Source organism: Lissotriton helveticus, chromosome 2_1 (assembly GCF_964261635.1).
Source record: "Lissotriton helveticus chromosome 2_1, aLisHel1.1, whole genome shotgun sequence".
NCBI classification, from domain to species: Eukaryota; Metazoa; Chordata; class Amphibia; order Caudata; family Salamandridae; genus Lissotriton; species Lissotriton helveticus.
In genome coordinates, this window is record NC_136059.1 from 183,784,922 (window position 1) to 183,805,940 (window position 21,019).

Consider the following 21,019-nt stretch of genomic DNA (forward strand, 5'->3'; position numbering starts at 1 on the left):
ATGGACCTCCCTTTCCAGATGGTGCAGAGCAGATATTCTGCACACTCTCTTCTGTGACCTAATAATAAATTTCCTCCAGTAAGGCTGTGTACTGGGCCTAGCTGTTATGACACATAGTGCAATAGACATGCAGTGAGGGTCAGGGTTTGTGGAGCGAAGCTCAATTCTGTGCTATGTCTACCATCTCCTAAACAGGTTCTTCCAAATCTTCTGATCCATTCCTTGTGCTTAGAACACTTCTGTCTGATCCAGGGGTCACCAACATTTTCCATAATGAGAGCTACTTATAATTAGTGAAAATCATTGTGAGCTACTGAGGGCCAAGCCACTAGAGCATTCTAACCAGACACCCCTACGCCCAGCTTAATTGATGTCAACCCTAATGTCCATAGGGTCAGATACTATGGTTTGAACAAAATACTTTATGGGATGTATGTGTATGGGTGACCTAAAGCCTGTTTCATATGTACTTGTGAGACAGGACATACATGTTGCCTTAAGTGGCACCATTACATGTATAGCACAAACATACAACCTTTATTTTTAATGTGCAGAAAAATGTTCTGCAAAAACGTTAGTAATATGGAAATAAGTTCTGCACTTCAAATTTCTCCCATTTAAATAAAATAGCTGTATTTTTTAGTTATTAATATGGGACCATGTCAGCCAGCCACTGGGAGCAAGATGTCTGCTGTGTGTAAATGTAACCCTTTGAAATGGGAGAAAATTAAACTGAAAGGTTAACTTTCTGTTTATATAAACTCCATGAAAGTCATCATTTTTTTTTCTTCCCATTTCAAAGTGTCTCATTTACAAGCAGTAGACATCTTAATGACAATGGCCTGTAGACTCAGTGCCATATTTATAACCGAAAAATACAGACTTTTTTTAAAATGCGAGGAATTTAAAGTGAAGAAACATGCTTCATAAAAGATTGCTTAATTGAAAGTGCAAAAAACCATTAAGACTTAATAATTTATAGAAATATTTCTCTTCACTTTAAATTTTACCCATTTACAAAATGACTGTATTTTTCATTTGTAAATATCGCAGTTTCTACTGGCCACTGAGAGCAAGAGGCCTGCTGTTTCTAAATGCAACACATGGGAGAAAATGAAAATACTTAATTATTACGTTAAATGATGCCCAGATGAGGCTCCCATTCTGGAATAAATGAAGAATGATCCATGCAAATATTGTTGTCATCATGTACTGTAAGACAACAACCACTGGCAGAGCCAATAGTTCTTGCATTTGAAAGGCGTTAACCAAATGCGGCACCACTCATTCACTGGCCTATTTCATGATGCAACAGTAAGTACTTTGCTGGATTTGCTTTAATTTACAATTCCAGAATGGCAGAGGCACATATTGTGAGCGGTACAGTAAAAGAAATATAAGCATAATGGAGAAAGGAAAGTCATGGTTGCAAATTGCAGCTCCTGGACTAACCAAAAAGAATACATTTTAGAAAAAATGTGCTGGGGAACGAACAGCTGGGGCGCAACTGAGGAGCATGGCAGGGATCAACGCCATCGAGCAGCAGGAGCAAATGGGAGAAGGGGAATGAGATTTGAGAGGTGAAGCAGCACTCAAGGGTTAGAGCAGGAAAACACATGAAACCCTATGGAGTGGTGAAAGAAAAAGAAACAAGCATTTGCAATGAATAGGTCTCGCATTAATTAAGTTTGAGCTATTGGCATTGCCAAATATTGCAACACCAATTGCAACAAAAGTCTATAAATTGTAGGCCAAAAAAATGTGTATTTTTTTTGGTAGCAATTGTGGCATGCTGCGCTTTAGATGAATATGTTTAAAAGTAAAGTGGGCCATACTGCGATTGCTACAATAGTTAATTGTGGATGCGTTAACGATTGATGTGCACTGATGGATGGTGGTGTGTGTGCCTGTAGAAATTGTGCACTGGTGGTATGTGTGCCTGGTGGAAGTGTGTACTGCAGGCTGGTGGTGTGTGTGCCTGGTGGAAACGTGCATTGCCGGCTGGTGTTGTGTGTGCCTGGTGAAAGCGTGCTCTGATGGCTGGTGGTGTGTGCAAAGCGTGCACTGACTGCTGGTGTTGTGTGTGTGCCTGGTGAAAGCGTGCACTGACGGCTGGTGGTGTGTGTGTGTGTACCTGGTGAAAGCGTGCACTGACGGCTGGTGGTGTGTGTGTGCCTGGTGAAAGCTTGCACTGACGTCTGTTGGTGTGTTCCTGGTGGAAGCTTGCACTGACAGCTGGTGGTGTTTGTGCCCCATGAAAGCGCGCACTGATGGCTGGTGGTGTTTGTGCCCGGTGAAAGTGTGCACTGCCGACTGATGGTGTCTGTGTCTGGTGAAAGTGTGCACTGACGGTGTGGTTGTGTGTGTGGTTCTGTGTGTGTGGTTGTGTGTGTGTGGGTGGTTGTGTGGGTGTGGTTGTGGTTGTGTGTGTGTGTGGTTGTGTGGGTGTGGTTGTGTGTGTGTGTGGTTGTGTGTGTGTGTGGTTGTGGTTATGTGTGTGTGGTTGTGTGGGTGTGGTTGTGTTTGTGTGAGTGGTTGTGTTTGTGTGTGTTGTGTTTGTGGTTGTGTGTATGTGTGGTTGTGTGTGTGGTTGTGTGTGTTATTGTGGTTCTGTGTGTGTGGTTGTGTGTGGTTGTGTGTGGTTGTGTGTGGGTGTGTGTCTGTGTGTGTGGTTGTGTGTGTGTGTGTGTGTGGTCATGTGTGTTTGTGTGTGTGTGTGTGTGTGCTTGTGTGTGTGTGGTGTGTGTGTGGTTGTATGTTTGGTTGTGTGTGTGTGTCTGTGGTTGTGTGTGTGTGGTTGTGTGTGTATGGCTCTGTGTGTATGTGTGTGGTTGTGTGTGTGGTTGGGTGTGGTTGTGTGTATGTGTGGTTGGGTGTGGTAGGAGTGCAAGACGTAGGCCAGGCCTGACGTAAAACAGTAAGAGTTCATGCAGAAGGTATGACCCCAAAACCTCTAATGCACAGATAGGAAGACGCAGAATGGAGAGGGGAAGAACCTGCAGAGGACTAGGAAAAAAGTCCCGCCAGTCAGACCACAATCACTCAAGGAGTGACGGCTGTTGCAAAGCTAAATAACGCAACCCATGCTGCAAATGTAGTAGTAGCGACATGAAACACATATAAAACAACCTTGCAAGACAGTGTCCTTTTGGTATTAAACAATTCAGGCCAGGTAGCGGAGGGGTTTGGAGCAGACAAAACCACAACACCCAAAGAGCTGCTCACAGGAAGACCAGTGCAGGACCAACCTGCCCCTATGGCTTTTAATGTGGCAGAAACCAGTTGTGGCCTTTCACTCTATACTTGCATATGATGCAATTCCTCCTCTTCCTGATAGGGCACTTAATTACACTTATTCTGAAATTCCAGTGTGGGAAATCCTTATGGAACTTCAGATCTAGACATTTTTGATAAAGGTGAGGGGTGGTGTGTGTGTGTGTGTGTGTGTATTGAGACCCACAGGCACTTGATAATATTAAGGCATGTTTCTTGCCAACACCTTGATAATACTGGGGTCTAAATAAATAAATGAACTTGATTAAAGTCATCCATTTTCGTATTTACAGAACTATCGTATTTTATATCAAATAAAAAGAAAAAAAATAAAGTTATTTCTTTACTCAACATTGCTTGCTATCTAACAATTAAAAAAAATAACAGGAAACCTTCGGTAATTGTAAATGCTTATGTTTTTGTTTACTGGTTAAGTGTTGCTTTCCTTCTGCCCATGATGTTGAGAGTAGGTAGCATTCTCTGAAGACAGGGCAAGACGTGTGTAGCTGTTTCACACCTAATCACAACCAGCACTGTTAAATGCACACAAACTTGCTTCATGACCCTGCCACTGGATCTACGAGTAAGACAAACAGCAATCACAGACAGAATTTAGGCATTGGGACTAGCTGGACAAATCTCATCACTCAAAATTTGGGCAAATTGTTCTTAAGTAGCCTAATTGAACTAGAATTTTCTACAAAGATCCCACGCAGGCGTGTTCTAAATAGGCTTGGTTTGGACTTTGCCTTTCTCCAGATATAGATCGGAATGTGCAAGAATGAATTTCATAAAAAGAAAGTACAATTCCTACAGCATGCCTTTCATACCTCCTGCATATCATTACCTTCTTGAAAACAATGACCTTGGGATAGCGTTCCAGCTTCTTCATCTTTTGGGCTTTCCGCAAAGCGTTTGTCATCAGTGGCCTCGCAGGGTGGACGCTTCGTGCTTTGGTAGACATGTGGTTTAGGATGGAGAAATGTCACCTATCCGAAAGGGGGTGGTGGAGGGGCGAGTAAGTGCAAGTAATAACAAGGGTTGCAGGCCTCGTGTCTGCAACAATTACTTTCACACAGACGGAGTGGGCACTAAGTTGGGAACCTAACCCTGCAGAATACAGGGGCTTATTTACAAGCCCATTGTGCCACCGGTACGTCACTTTTAAAATGGTTAAATGTGACGTACCGGTGGCGCAAGGGGCTTGTAAATAAGCCCCACAGTATTTAAAGGGTATGCCTGAACCCTTCCCATCTTCTATACGCTGTAAAAGCAACATGTTTATGATCAGAACTCACACACGCACAATAGCTTGTAGTCACAATAGCTCTGGCGGACATAAACAAGCATTGGGTGGGCGGCTGGGCCGCAAAGAACAAAAAAAAAACACAAGAAAAAAAGAACCGCGAGTGGTGACACGAGTGGTGTGCACGCGCATCACCTCAAATGCTACTTTGTCGGCGATCAGTTTGCTAAAACGCGCATGCGCGTGCGCTCTTTTGCACGTTCTAGCAAGCTAATCGCCGGCAAAGTAGCATTTCTGAGAGCCCCAAAATGTCTCGGCCGAGACCAGCGCAAGCGCTGGATGAGCCCGAGACCTAAAAATGGGGGCATATTAGCAACAACTTGCGATAATTATCACACACTGTGCTTAGCGCGATTTTTTTTACCGCCTCCCATCGCTGGATTTTATCGCGGAGATAACGTAGTATTACCAACGTTTATCTCCACAGAGATAAAAAATCCAGCAATAGCGGCGAATCCCATCTATAATGTGAGATTTCCAGCGATAAAAATCCTATCGCTAAGGAAAATCTCGCTAATAGGCAGGTGGGGACTTAGCCGTGGAATCCACCTCCCACTGACTAATATGGCTACGTCAGGTTTTTACCAGGTGTAAAATCCTGGCGCTAATCGGGGTTAGCGTGCATTTTTTTATCACATCGCGGGTATTGCTAATAGGCGATAGCTGTGTTAGCGACTGCTTTCAGTTGCTAGCAGTTTGGGTACGCCCCCTTTGCATGTCATTAGCGATAAATACCGCTGACATGCAAAGCCGGCCCCAAACCGGTCACTATCGCCTTGAAGCTGTCACTAACTGCTGTTAGTGACAGCTTGGTAAATGGGCGATAAAAACAATCGCTGCTTTATTGTCAAAAAGTTCCACTAAAGTGGCGATAACGCCCTTGTTAATATGCCCCATAGTTCTCTGAATGTCATCAGGTGGAAGGATAGAAGTCATCAAAACAAAAGGATGGTAATGTAGCTATGCTCCAGGGGAGGGGCATATACAAGGAGAGGAAAGTGTCTAAACCCTTGAGAAGTATTTCATTTTGCCGAAGAAAACATGAGGTAAATGGTGGCTGTCACAAGGAGGGATCCGTCTTCACAGAAGTTATTCTTTTCAGACCGCGCATGTGGAGAGAGCTGTGTTCATTCTCCACTTGCACTTTGCAGCTTCCCCTAAAATATGCATGTGCAGAGAACCAGCGTCCTTCCTTGGAAGTGTCAGAACAGGTGCAATTATCGAGGATACATAAGGAGCATTTCTGGTGATTACTGAACTATTACTTTCGGATCCAGCATATGGTCCCTGTCGTGTCAATGTACTGTACAGAGTCCAAGCACCTGTTCTTCATCTCTTTCATTCCATGTATATTTTCTCGTCCCTCCAACCTCTGTTGTCTTCACTTTCTCTTTGTATTCCCCCCTGGTGCTCACCTTTTTCCCTCAATCCTTACACTCCAGCGTTTGTGAGGCTCCACCAGACCATCCACTGAGTTTGAATGCTTTGATATACCCATTCAAGACCCCTCACTTCCAAGTCATGCAACCAGTCCAGACTGTTTTCAACCAAGACCAGCTTTTTGAGACACCAATATGTTCTCTATTATACTACTAGCAAACTTTAAAGAAGATGTATTCCTTACATCATATCAAAGAACTTTCAGTTTTAGACTTTGAGTTATCACTTATTACTTATTTCTTGAGTTACTCACGTCCTTAGTGGAGATTGAAGACTCACATCTTGCAATTCTGACAAAATAAAATCTATTGAGTAAAAAAGTAAGCAAATGAGATTGACAAAAGGACACCCAATGATAAATAATGGGCTGACCCGAAGCTCCATCTGCGTATTGTTATTGTACACAATAGGTCCTCGAAAACAGATAGTGGAAAGATAGGTAAGATCTAAAATACAACTTTGCTTACAGAGCTAATTAAATATTGGTGCCTTATGGGCTCTTCTCTGCTGGCTGCATGCCATTTAATATGGGAGACCACACATTTCCCACTGGGGATTCTCCACTCCAACCTCTGTCAAAATATTGCATCAGTGACAGTAGTTCTCTACATTCTTCTTCTTCAAGCAGTCTCACTTTTTTCCTACCTTAGGCTCCATGTACTAACCGCATACCTGTCGTCATCTAATGCTATACCACATAATTAGGATTCTACTATTTGTTCAGAAGGCACACACTCATTTTGTGATAGTGGCACTTACAGGCATCACATGAACAGTATGTATGCAGATGTGCAACGGCTGAGTATGGTGTAAAAATCGTATATCGTTCCTGTATCATATACTCCTACGCAATACAGTGTTAATCTCAATGTATGTAACCAAGAATGTATAGAACAAAGAATGTACTAATATTTAGATCAATCTTTATAGCAAATATTGTGTTTTTTTTATAGTTGTTTAGAGCTGTCTGTTGTTTCGAATATACTTCCTAATTTTCATGTCTCAAGGCGGCACTGGAGCCACAAGGCTCAGAGTTAAACATTTGCACATTTCCTAGAGGCGCAGCCTCACTTCCAAACCTGGTAAATGGAAGTGGGATTCCATGAGAGCAATGAGCATACTATTGCATGTAAAAAGGACGTCCATTCCTTCCTCTAGGAGAAGATACGGACACATGCTTATTAGATCGATTTTAGCTGAGATTAACAAGTTTCTGCAACGTTATTCAGCTCCATTGGCTTGCATTGATATGATAGTAAAAAAAAAATATATATATATGTATATATATATATATATTGAAGAGCAATGCGCCTAGCGCTTTAGGGAGGGCTCACCACAGCACATCAGGACCCTCCGGCCTTTGTTTGCTTCCGAAAATCTCACAGCCTCCCTCCACATTGATTAAAAAGAAGTCCGACGCGTTTCGGGGCAGACACGCCCCTTCTTCATGGACGTTTCACAGGGGCACAGTCAACTCACCATGATGATTTAAATGCATTTTATTTAAATCTGGTCCGCCCTTAGTGGGTGTGGCTCACGAAGCTGTGTTGCCAGGAATGCTGGTAACTGTAGTCATAAGGTGAGTTTATCAGTAGTCCTTAAGTAGGTTGTGCTCCTCTGTGCTGCATATGTCATCTTGATTTATTTCCTTAAGTAGGAGCTTGGGGGGCAGGCTACGAGGTTATAATTTCATCATGATGTGTCGCGCTGGCATGCAAAGATGAAGTATCCTCACCACAGTCCTCACCAGGTGCAGCATTTCTGCATTATCTGAAACGCGTCTGGAAGGACGCTGGTTCTCTGCACATGCATATTTTAGGGGAAGCTGCAAAGTACAAGTGGAGAATAAACACACGTTATCCGAAACACGTCTGACGGGGCTTACATAAATCAAGACCTGCCAAACCACGCAAATTGGTGTCTGTATCCCTTCCTCTGAAGCATTTGCCTACTGGGAGTGCGAGAGACATTATTGGGAATACTGCTTGGAGATATATATCCACACATGCAGGTGCCCATTTGAGGGAAGCCACACGAATTCAATGTGCTCACTTTTCTTTATTGAATGTTCGCCAGCAGGAACCTTTTCAAGAAAACAGGACACCAATATTGCACTTCTTATTGCCAGACGCGTTTCAGGTAAGCAACCTTTCTTCAGTGGCGCAGAAGTAATTGACACGCAGTATTGCACAGTTCATTTAACACCTGCCCCAGTGGGCGTGGCCCAAGAGCCTTCTGGGTATTGTAGTGCATCCAATTTTTCCCAGTGGGTGCGTTGTCATTTTATATTAAAACCAAATGGCAGCATTGTCACGGATGACCCCGGCAAATATCGCTAATGAGATGCAGAGTAGATATTCCCGTGCAAAAAGCAGCGAATACACCATTTCGCAACTTCATCAACCACCAGCAAGATCAGCGAAGAGAATACAAAACAGGCTATAAGGTGCCTTAGCAGCAGGAAGTTTACACGTGCTTTGACCTGGTATAAAGTCGGACTACAACCCGCAATATGAAAGGGAGCCCAGCCCGCAGCCACAACTGAACGGGAAAGTCACGGGTACAGTTATTGATTATATTTTTTTGTCACCTTGTGTTTTATCTAGGGTTTTATCATGTAAGGTTGTAGTGTCTGTTTTTTAGTGATCATAATCCTGTGATTTTAGAGGTGGATTCAGGGGCTGCTTTAGGTTTTAAAGAAAGCCAGATGACGGTAGTTAGTGATCTGACCCCACAAGACCAGGGGAGAAGAATTAAATGATCAAAGGTGATCCCAGACACCTTCCTACAGAAAGTGCTGACCAAGGCTGAAACTGAGGTAGCAATATGCTTGGATAATTCTGCACCAAGTATGAAGATAGTTGATGCCTTTGATGTTATATGTACCCAGATAAAAATTGATCTGACGGTCAAAAATAAATCCAGACCTTGTCAAGGGGAAAGATGGTTCAATAGTAGCTGTTCCCAGGCACATTCGGCCCTGCTTAAAGCATTGAAAGTAAAACCAAGAAACAGGGAACGGATTGCGAGCTTAAGAAAATCGTATAAACAGGCTATTATACACTGTAAACAGCGGATTAAAGATGAAGCCTGGAATAAACTTTTATCAGATGAAGTTCTCCGGGACAGCGAAAAACTTTGGTCCACGGTTAACCATCATTTTTTCTCTGGGGTAGAGAACACTCCTCTGGAATGCATTATTCCAGATGATCAGTGGCTAGCACATTTTGGGAACATTTACGGGAACCAGAGCCATGAGACCCCGATAATTGATATATTTTCCAGGCAGTCAGTCTCCCCTGTAGTCTTTGAGGAGTCTGACATTGAAAGAGCAATTGTCGAGATATCAAAGAACAAAGCGCCGGGTCCAGATGGGGTCCCGGCAGATCTATACAAGAGTGCTCCTAAATTGTGGGCTAAGATCCTGACAAATGTTTACAATGCGTCAGGATCAAATGGGTTCCCGGCATCATGGGCCACATCAACTATTATCCCAGTTTTTAAAAAGGGGCAGAGAGGGGACTCTTCATGCTATAGAGCTATATCCTTGATAGACTCTGCAGTTAAAATCTTGGGCAGAGTCATTTTGCATAAACTGATGCATTGGTTGGATGGCAGAGGGGTCCTCTCAAACCTCCAATATGGTTTTAGATCGGAAAAAAAAGCACCCTTGACCAGTGCCTGAACCTACAACTTTTAATAAGTAAATACACAATAGCCAAGGAGGGGTCCCTTTACATGGGTTTTATGGACCTCTCAACAGCTTTTGACCTGGTGAACAGGTCAATGTTGTGGCAAATTTGATTGGATTTGGGCATTGATCCATTGTTGGTAAAAAAAATGTTTTTTTTTTTTAAACATTTTATTAATTTTAAAGAACACAAACAACTTGCAAGGAACAAAGAGAAAGAAGATGACATCATTTCTTTACAGAGTTGCATCATGTGGGAGGAGTGGGGAGAGTCCACAAGCGTTCATACAATATCTCGGTAAGGAGTTTCGGGGGGGGGGGCAGTGGGAGCAACAGCAGTTCAACAGTTCAATGTATAGCATCACGTGGAGGAATCATTGGGTTGTGGGGACGTCAGTTCGATATCCGATTCCGGGAGGGGGGGGTACATATATCACCACGGTAAGAGTTCCATTGAGTCCATATCTTCCCCCATTTACGGGGCGTACCTCGAGAAATATACACAGTTTTTTCCCTGAACATGCACCAATCCATGTTTTGTTTCCATTGCCGAACCCTGGGCGGTCCCTGAGCACCCCATAATTGGGCAATATCCCGCTTGGTGATCATATTACCCAGGGTCACCCATCGGAGCTGCGGTACATTGTAGTCATTCGGCTCCCATACATTCAGCAAGCATCTCCTAGCCTCCGGCACCGACCGCACACCCGTAACCTCACTCATCACTTCATGCACACGAGACCAAAATCGCACTATCTCGGGACACTCCCATAGTATATGTAGGAATGTGCCCACGAGACCACAGCCACGCCAGCACAGGCCATCAACAGAAAAGCCCATGTGTACCAAGCGGGGACCAGTCATGTACACTCTATGAAGGATTTTGAGCTGTACAAATCTGAGGCGCGCCGGGATGGCCACCTCTTTGGGGGAGGAGATCGCCGCCTGCCAATCTTCATCGTCGAGCTCTAGTCCGTCGCTAGTCCAACTCTCTCTAAGGTGACACAAGAGATCGGACCTGGAATTAATCAATTTTTTATAAATGAGCGAAATCGTACTGTCCGGGACGTGCCCGTCTAGTATTCTATCCTCAAGTGGGGATGCTTCCGGTATGTCCGTGCCCGAGGGGAAAACAGATAGGACCGCGTGACGGACCTGGGCATAGCGAAAAAATTTGCATTCATTCAGACCGTATTCAGTTTTCAGTTCGTCAAACGTCTTCATTCTCCCTCCAGCCCATACGTCGTTCACCTTGCTGATACCTATCAAATCCCATCTATCAAATCCCTTCGATTGCCAAAGAGACCCGAGCCTATCGGAGGCATACAGTGGAGTGGCGCGAGTCAATTTATCAGTCCAGCCCAATGCCATTGAGGCATGGCACCACACTTGGACGGCTGTCCTGGTGGGACCCGTTACATTCCGGGGAGCAGGTCTGGAGTAAAGAGCTCTATAGTAATCACCCCCAGGCAAAAGCCATTTGTCCAGTTCGAAGGCTGGATTCGGTGAAGGGCCGTACATACAATGATTTATCGCCCCCAATTGGGACGCCCAATAGTAACGACGGATATCAGGTAGAGCAATACCACCATCGTACCACGGGAGTGTCAATTTAGCAATAGCAATACGAGATCTTCCCCCCCACACCAATTGCCTCTGCAAGCTCTCAATCTCACGAAAATATTTAGTTGGCACTATATCAAGTGTATTCTGCAATACGTAGAGGAAACGGGGCAGTGACATCATTTTAAACAATGCTGCCCTTCCCAGAGGGGAGAGAGGCAGTTTACCCCAAGCAATAACATCTGCCCGGAGGCGTTGGAGAGGGGGCAGCAGATTTCGGTCAAAACGCAGAGCAGGCTGCAGAGTGATAAAAATGCCTAGATAGGTGAATCCGTCTTGCGCGACCGCGATGGGGCAGCCTCGCGGCAGGAGGGGAGTGTCTCCCGATAGGACATATATACAGGACTTCGACCAGTTAATGACGAGTCCCGAGTTCTTGCGAAAAGATGACAAGACATCAAACAAAACAATGAGGGATTTTCGAGGTGACGTTAGATATAGCAGAATATCATCCGCATAGAGAGACACACGGTCCTCAAGCTCCGAATTCCATCCAATGCCCCTCAGAGACGGCTCCCACCTCAACCAGGCCGCCAGTGGTTCCAAGGCGAGAGCAAACAAAAGCGGGGATAAAGGACAGCCCTGTCGCGTACCCCTGCCAAGTGTGAAAGGAGCGGAGACATGACCATTAACAACTACTTGAGCCATGGGATCAGTGTATAGTAGTTTTACCCACTTAATGAACTCCGGACCGAAACCAAACTTTGCAAGAACCGCCCACAAGTACGGCCATTCTATTGTATCAAACGCCATAGTGGCGTCCAAAGACGCCAAAATGGCGGGCTCACGCAACGTCCCAGCTCGCGCTAGGACGCCATGCAAACGTCGAAGATTAAGCGCCGTATTGCGATGCGGTATAAAACCGGATTGATCCGGGTGAACCAAGTCCCCTATGACAGTAGCCAAACGCGTGGCTAGCATTTTGGCCAGGATCTTAGGTTCGGCATTAATCAACGAGATAGGTCTAATGGAGGCACAGCGATCTCGTGGTTTTCCTTCCTTGTGAATAACGACTATAGAGGCCAGTCTCTGGTCAGGGGGGAGGGAACCCACCTTCAAAGATTCGAGGAACATCAAGCGCAAGTGCGGGGCCAGCGTATCTGGGCGAAGTTTGTAGAGCTCAATGGGAAGTCCATTTGGGCCCGACGCCTTGCCCGACCGGACCGAACGGACGGCAGCAGCAATCTCCTCCACAGTAGGCAGCACATCCAGAGCGCCCCTGTCAATATCAGACAAGCGGGGAAGTGCAATATCCCGTAAAAGCAAGTGGGAGTCCTGTTCGGATCTATCAGACACTGGGGAGTACACTTCCTGGAAGTATTCGGCAAAGCATGTAACAATATCAACAGGGTCAGTGTAACTTTCACCATTCGCGGCAACAATCACAGGAACAACCCGGCTTGCATTCTCCCTTTTATCCAGCCAAGCAAGCAGCTTACCAGCTTTGTCCCCTATATCATACAGACGTCCCTGTTGCTCCCTACCCATTTCCTTAGCAGCATCCGTGACCAGAGCCCTGTATTCATACTGCTTCAACTCCAGCAGATGCAGCCCCTCCGTGGTGACCCCAGATTCCAAGTCTCCCTCCAGAGCAGTGATTTCACCCTCGACACGAACCACCTCAGCACGGTTGGCCCACTTGACGCTGCCGATCAAAGAAAGAGCTTGGCCACGAATGACAGTTTTGTAAGCCTCCCACAGAGAAACGGGGGAGGAAACAGAACCCACATTCTCAGCAAAATAGTGATCGTGTGTTTTAATCAGGTCGGCCCTGACCTTGGGTTCTCGGAGATACCAGGGGTTGATCGGAGCCACGCGGCCCGCCGAACCCCGTTGTGCATCCACAACTAACCAAATCGGAGAGTGGTCCGAAATGCCTCTTGCAAGATGTTTTACTTCCTGTATGGCGGAGGCTTGGGAAGAGGGAATAAGAATATGGTCCAGTCTCGAGAGACTTCCATGGGCACCAGAATGGAAAGTATATTGCGACTGCCCCGGGTGGAGCAAGCGCCAGCAATCAGTTAGCCCCAGGGTCTCCAGAAAGCCACTCAACCAAGACTGGGCCCTCGGAAGGTCCCGGGGAGGGTAGCGATCACACAACCCAGAAACCACGGAATTGAAGTCACCACCAACTACAAGCAAGCCCTCTGGAAGTCCCAGGATAACCCCACTCAGATCGGCAAACGTGGAGGCTTGGAGGCCCGGGGGCACGTATACAGAAAGCAAAACAACAACCTTCCCCTCCCAACGCCCAACAATGGCGGCATATCTTCCCCTATCGTCAAGCAGGACATCATCAATGGCCAGGGGGAGGGAAGTCCGGATTAGAATACCCGCCCCTCTGGAGCCCGAAGTGAAGCCGGAGTGCGCCACAAGACGATAGCCACGCCTATTTAGAGCATAGCACTTGTTGCCGAGCAAATGCGTCTCCTGTAATAAAACGACATCAGGAGACAAACGTTTCAACAACTGCAACACTACACCCCTCTTAATCCCGTCCCCCAACCCGTTTACATTCCAACACAATATTCGAAGTCCTCTACCCCCCATCCCCGCATCCAGCCCCACCCCCGCTCCACATCCTAAGCAACATCCAAAAACAGGAGTTCGTATTGTCTTCACCTTGCAAATAACTACAATAAAACTCAAACCAAAACCCCCTATTCCCCAAACATGCCCTATCCGTCTCACCCCCCACCCCGCACCCCTGCGGAAGACTAAAAAGCCCCCCCATAAACTTGCAGTGTGCCTGTCGCCCTACCACCCTAACTAGTCTACGAAAAGAAACCCAGAAGGAGAAGGACTCACTCACCCCCCACCCACCCCCGAAAGGACCAAATACTTGCAAACTATAACGTCACGGCATTAGCCACAGCTGAAAGTCAACTATAAGGGAGCGGGAGCCGATACTGGTCCCTATTCTTGTTCCCGCAGGCCTCCTTCCGCACGGTCCGATTGACCAAAACCCTCGGAATGTTCTTGATCCATAGGTAGCGAATCCAGCCAGTCACTCACAACCCCAGTATGGTCAAAGAAAAAGGTTCGGTCATTATGCACCACACGTAGGCGAGCCGGGAAGAGCATAGCATACTTCATGGATCTGTCTCTCAGCCGCTTCTTAACCCCTTGAAACCCCAGTCTCTGTTTCTGGACCTGTTGGGTAAAGTCCGGATAAAAGCTGACCGTGGAGTTCTCGAAGGTGATGGGACCAGACTGTCTCGACTCCTGCAGGATAGCGTCTCTGTCCCGGAAATTAAAAATCCTCGCAATGATGGGACGCGGGTTGGCACCTAGTTTAGGCGCGCCGCCAGGGATCCTATGTGCACGCTCGACAGCAAAAAACTTGCTAAGACCCGTGGGTGCCAGGTGGTTCAGCACCAGGTCTTCCACCAAGAGGTCCGTCGAGGTAGCCTCCGGTTGTTCCGGCACACCAATCAGGCGAACGTTATTTCGTCTGGCACGGCTCTCAAAATCCTCCAGCCGCCCAGAGAAATAGTCATTAGCTTTCCGCAGATTCCCGACCTCAGCTTGCAAATCAGAGACATCGGTAACAAGGCTGGAAGTCTTGATATCAAGGGATTTGATCTTTTCATTCGTTTTCGCCAGGTCTGCCCTGATCAAATTGACATCTATGGCGACCGTATCCAATTTGAGGGACAAGGCCTCATATTGTTGTCCCAGTGTAGCCTTCATGACAGAAATGGCGCCCATGACGTCTCGTAACGAGAGTTCCTCATCAATCGAGGGGTCCTCCTGAGCAACGGTCGAAGGTTTAGACACTGCACCCGGTGATCCTTTAGTAAGGGTGTACCTGTCCATGACATTAGATTGTACTGCGCCTCCTCGGACACCCGGCTTGGTTTTGCGCTTCTCACCCTCTGGCCTGGTGGCCATCTTAGATCCCGGACCCAGGAGGGCCGCTCGGTGTCGGGTAAAAATGGATACTGTAGAAGCCTCTGTAGCACCAAGGAGGGTAGAGTAGATGTCTTTCTCCAAGCCCAAAGTCACAATAGTCCGGCGTCAAAGGTTGAAGGGCGAGTAAGGGCAATCAAGTCCAGCCGCACAACAGGCAAAGTCAATCAGGTCTCCGGACAAGAATCGAAACCGAAAGTGACTGCCGAGCTCAGACGAATACAGGAAGCCGTTGTTATTCAATTACTGGCCGGCTGGCAGAGATAACATAGCCCGGGGCACCACCATGAGCGGGCCCGAGAAATTCGAAGGTCCGTAGCTCCGGTCCCCAAAGTCCAAAACAGTTTTCGAAATCGGATATGTGATCAGCAGGGCTTCGCCGTGAGCAACCCGTCGTCCAAAGCAGGATAAAATACAGGATAATCAGTGGAGGTGGCGAGGGTCCGGGAGCCCTGTGCTCACGCGACCATCTTGGGTGCGCGCAAAGCTCCTCCTCGTTGGTAAATTTTTTAGCTGACCGTCATTGTGGTATTTTAGCGTCAGTAAGAGTTACGCAGGAGGGGAGATGCACGAGCCACTTTAGTTCAGAGAGGGGGGGTCAGGCAGGGGTGTATTTTGGCCCCCTTTCTCTTTACACTATACATGAATGCCCTGGAGACATGGTTAGGTGAGGCCTCTTTGGATGTTCCGCGTATAGGAGATACTGTAATTCCGGTTTTCCTATACGCGGACAATGCAGTCCTATTAGCCAGTTCTGGGGTAGGATTGCAAAAATTATTGGACTCTTTTGGTAAATATATGGCGTTCCCGGACTTGAAAATAAATATAAACAAATCCCATGTTATGATTGTAGGGGAATACAGTAGAAAGAAGATAAGGAAAACTTTCTTCTGCTGTGGTGCAGAGGTTAAGAGGGTGCTCATTTTTACATATCTAGGGGTCCTCTTCGACAAAAGAGGCACCTGGGGACCACAGCAAAAATACAAAAGTAACGCGATAGCTAGATCCACCTCAGCTCTTATGGGATTTGCAAAGCGTTTGGGGGCCAAACCTATGGAGGCAATTATTAAAGTGTATGAATCTAAATGTTTGGCAATCGCTACATATGGCTCTGCAATCTGGGGTTATACACCCCAAGATAGGATCCAAGTGATTGAAAATAAATTTTTAAGATCAATTTTATCAGTGCCACAGTCCACCCCTACCTTCTCAATTCATACCGAGCTGGGGCTGGGTGATGTAACAGACTTTTTGAAAATTGCCCCACTGATTTGCTGGCCAAAGACTTGGCTTAACTATGAAATTTCACTGAACCACCTGATCCTAAAGGATTGTTTAGCCCTTGATAGAGCCAGCAAGATCCCTTGGTTGGCCTACATTAAAACAATGTTCTCAAGACTAGGGCGTCCTGAGCTTTATTCTTCCACTGACAGCATCAAGAGAGAGGACGTGAGTTGGACAAAAACAGTTTTTTTAAACATGTTTGTATTAGAACAGGAACTGAAAAAAACCCTTGTAAGAGCTAATTATGTATCACTAACCTCTCCTGCACTTGAGCCCTACCTTAAACTAGTAACTAGACCCTTCCACCGGTATCTTCTGACTAGATTTCGTTTTAATTTAATACATTTGACACTGGGCTCGGGTACACCAGAAAATGTTAACCCCTGCAAGTGTGACAACTTTTCTGCACAAGACACTTTACATTTTATTATGTTCTGCGAGCACTACTCAGAGATTAGGAAAACATTTCTGTTGCCTATTTTGAGGGAGGCGGGTTTCATACAGGTCAGGCCTGCCCTCATTTACCTGCAGATGCTAAGTAGTGCCCGTGATATATTTCATATTGTAAGCTTTTTAGTGGCTGCGGTCCGAATAAAAACGAAGAGTTTATGTGCCCCGAATATCCCTGTCTGATTTTTATTCGTATTAGAGGGTGACCTTATGATTACCTTTGTGATCTATTCCCCTGTCATAGATGAACTTAGATGAATTTTAAAGTTTTTATTGGTAAATGGTTTTTGTATATTTGACATGAATTGTTTGTGCCTGTGTCTTTTTATGATTTTAAATAATCGAATAAAAGTGTTTTGACTGACTGACACTGAGGTGCATATTCTCAAGTACACATCGCCAAGTTAACGGCACTTTATCACAACCAAAATGGTGTTAAATTTAACGCACCATTCACAAGCTGGTGCAAACAGCCCATATCACCAGTTTACCAGTGATAGCAGCCTCAAACAGCATTGTCACGGATGACCCCGGCAAATATCGATAATGAGATGCAGAGTAGACATTCCCGTGCAAAAAGTAGCGAATACACCACTTCGCAACTTTATCAACCATCAGCAAGATCACCGAAGAGGATACAAAACAGGCTATAAGGTGCCTTAGCAGCAGGAAGTTTACACGTGCTTTGACCTAGTGTAAAGTCGGACTACAACCTGCAATATGAAAGGGAGCCCAGCCCACAGCCACATCTGAACGACAACAGATGCCATGGAGCCAACAACCATGCAGCTCAGACAACCAACAGTGCCCCGCCACCCCCGCCACCAGCCCAGTGTCCGCCATCCCCTCTGACCCCCCCTTACAAACAAATGTGACAGCAACCTTCCAAAATCTGGAACGTAACAAATTAGCTGATTTTGCACAATTATAATAAAAAAGATGCATGTGAGGTTGGGCAAATGAGAATCACAGTCATCAATGGATTTACATATAAAACATTTTACAAAACAACAACAAATAAAAATTGGTACAGCCATGTGGTGTCATCCCTCAACAGTTTGTGAATCACAGCCAGCAAGACGAAAAGCAAAATAAGATTGTGCGTCATGTGGTAAATAAATAATTAATTACCGGATCTATTTTTGACTGGATGCAATATAAACAGATAGCTCAATAAATAAGAGTCAAGATTCGAGGTAGCTGGAGTTTACAGGCTTTAATCAGGCATAAAGGACAGGAACAGGACAGCCTGTACGGGAATAGGATGGCAGCTGCCGGGGGCAGGAATAGGCTGGCAATTGGGGGTAACTTTTAATAACAGTGCACAATATTTATAGTTAAACAAATACATTACATGCAATACAGTAGGCGTAGCAGTAGGCGGGGTTCGTAACAGTCGCGAAAGATAAGGGCAAAATGATGTAACAAGAAGGCGTGTACAGGGCGTATACATAGACATGTGATGCAAACGTAACAGAATATGTCATAAACGGGGCGGAAACATGGAGGGGGCTACCTGAGCAGCTGGGACCTTTAACCTAGTGGTGCGCGCAAACTGGCAATGACGTGTTACCAGGGAGAACAGGGGGCTATGACTTCTGCGCTAGAAGAGGAGACTAAAGTCTGGAGTGTCAGAGCGACATGCACCCAGGCATATCTAGTATCTGGTGTTTAGAGTACATGTTGATAGAGTCCAAAAGTTATCAGGGCAAAGGCTACTTGATACTAAGACTGGTGCATGCATAATTCCATATGTATTGTGTGTGCGAGGAATATTCTATGAATATAAATACAGTATTTCTCTTACATGGAGACATGAAGGCTAGACCATGACGGAAACTATTGATGCGATTCAGTAGCTTAGGAATGCAGAGAAGGAGGGTTGGACTGATAACTAGAAACATAACATATTCTTGGCAGACTGGGAGGCAGAGCCAGGCCGGGCCGGGCACTGCGAGGCATGAAGTAAGTGAAGGGTCAGGGATGCAGGTGGGGGCTGTATCGCTCCTCGGAGAGGGTTCAGGAAACAGGAGCTGAATCTGAGTCCGGGCCCTTTTGAGGCCTAGAAACGGGGACAATTCAATGAATTAACGTGCACACTGTAAAACGTGGCAACGTAGGTTTACATAGGCCTAATATTCGTTGCTTTCACGAAGACTGGAAACTGGCATACTAGAGATGGACACAACTGTAATTGCGTCTTTAATTGATCAGAAAGGGAATACATGCATATCGATCATGCACATATAACATAAGATGGGGAACACGTAGGCACATACAACATGGCAAAATTTACTTTTCCACATTCCCTCCTTGTGCCCTACGTTTCCATCAGGAAACATCAATATTCATGATACCATCTATTATTTCATATAGCATCATTTGCTCGTCTCGAATTGTCTTGGAACGGGATTTAGGACTAGGAATACAAGAGGTAGCACAAATGCCGCAAATCGCAGGGCCACATTGTATACAGAGGCAGCAACTGAATATGATCATTACTGCAATACCTAGGAATGACAATACTTTCCATCCCCAAGCAGATATGATACTCCAGAGCCAACCGGACCATGTCCAGGTGCCTGGATTCTGGTGTAACTGATGGGCAATTTTATGAAGTCTGGTTATAGCTGAATAAACAGACGGCGCGTTATTAGGAATGAAAATGCAGCAACTAGATCCGATGACTCTACATGCTCCTCCTCTATCGGCCAGTATGACGTCAAGAACGAGACGATTTTGGAGCACGACAAATCTCATAGCAGATTGCTCTTCGGTTAAGTTACCTAGAGCAGAAGTAGTCTCATTCACTACTGCTTCAAGGGTTCTCGTTAGCCTACGGATTAACTTACTATTCTGGATAGGTCCTATAAAGAAGAAGAAACCTTTATTAAAGTCTTGATATTGTTCTAGAGTAGTTTCAGTTTGATCGACAATTGGGGACTCGATCTCCCTTCTAGGTCTGACGTGTACTAGATGTGTGTTTCTGTGATAATCTGATGGGGCTAGAAAAACTGGTGGCAGTAGGAAGGCAATATAACATGTTCCCTCCCAATCGAGGGGCAGAGACGAACATATGCGGTCTGACCACAAACAAAATAAGAATGACGTGAGGCTTTAAAAATAGATTTCCCACTGTCACTATACTCGACAGTAGTAGTACAATCACTATGTCCTACATGTGCGGAACCATTCTTTCGGACACATAATTCGCCTTTGACTGGTAGTACTGAAATAGCAGGCAAATCTGGAGTAGTATCAGACTGAACATTCAGGACCATAATATTCGAAGAATAATTACCTAAATTATATACTTCATTTTCTAGATCTAACCCTGTTCTATGGGAGAGACCTTGCTTGTCTGGGAAACGTGCTGTTCAGAAGGGACATATCATTTGAGGATGACGTTAACGTGGACCATGCTCCACACGAACCATTATGTGAAAATGGATAAGGAAAGAGTGGCAGAACTCCCTTCGGTGTCTGGAAAGGGGGGAGTCGACCACACACCCAACAATTAGTGGCATTGCTGGTCTGGTGTGAATAGTGTAACATTCTAATAAATGTATTATTTCTCATAGCAAGACGATAGGATAGCTCGTGAGGAGGCAGATCACTAAATGTGTGCTCTACTGTAGCATTAGAAAACTTATTTACATGAGAAACTGGAAAACATAAATGTAATGCATAACTTGTGCAGGTAACCATTAAACTTAGAAACAATAAGAAACTTAGGAAAATGATACATCGTATAGAGTTTTGACTAAGTCTCTCACTATGGGGGTCTATCTCATACATGTCAGGGACCTGTCTAACCGTTTCACCCGAGAGGGACTTAGACAATTAAACTGGCTGACTTATTTTACTAGACCTCAACTTTGCTTTGTACTCCTGCTGCGGAGTTTTCTCTAACAGAGGAACTTTACGTTCCGAATCAATTTCAGAGTCTGGTTTCAGGCAGTCTTTAGTAATGTCCTTTGAAAATGTTTTTTCTCGAAGTCCATGGAATTTCTTGATGTGGGACAGATGGACCCACCCCT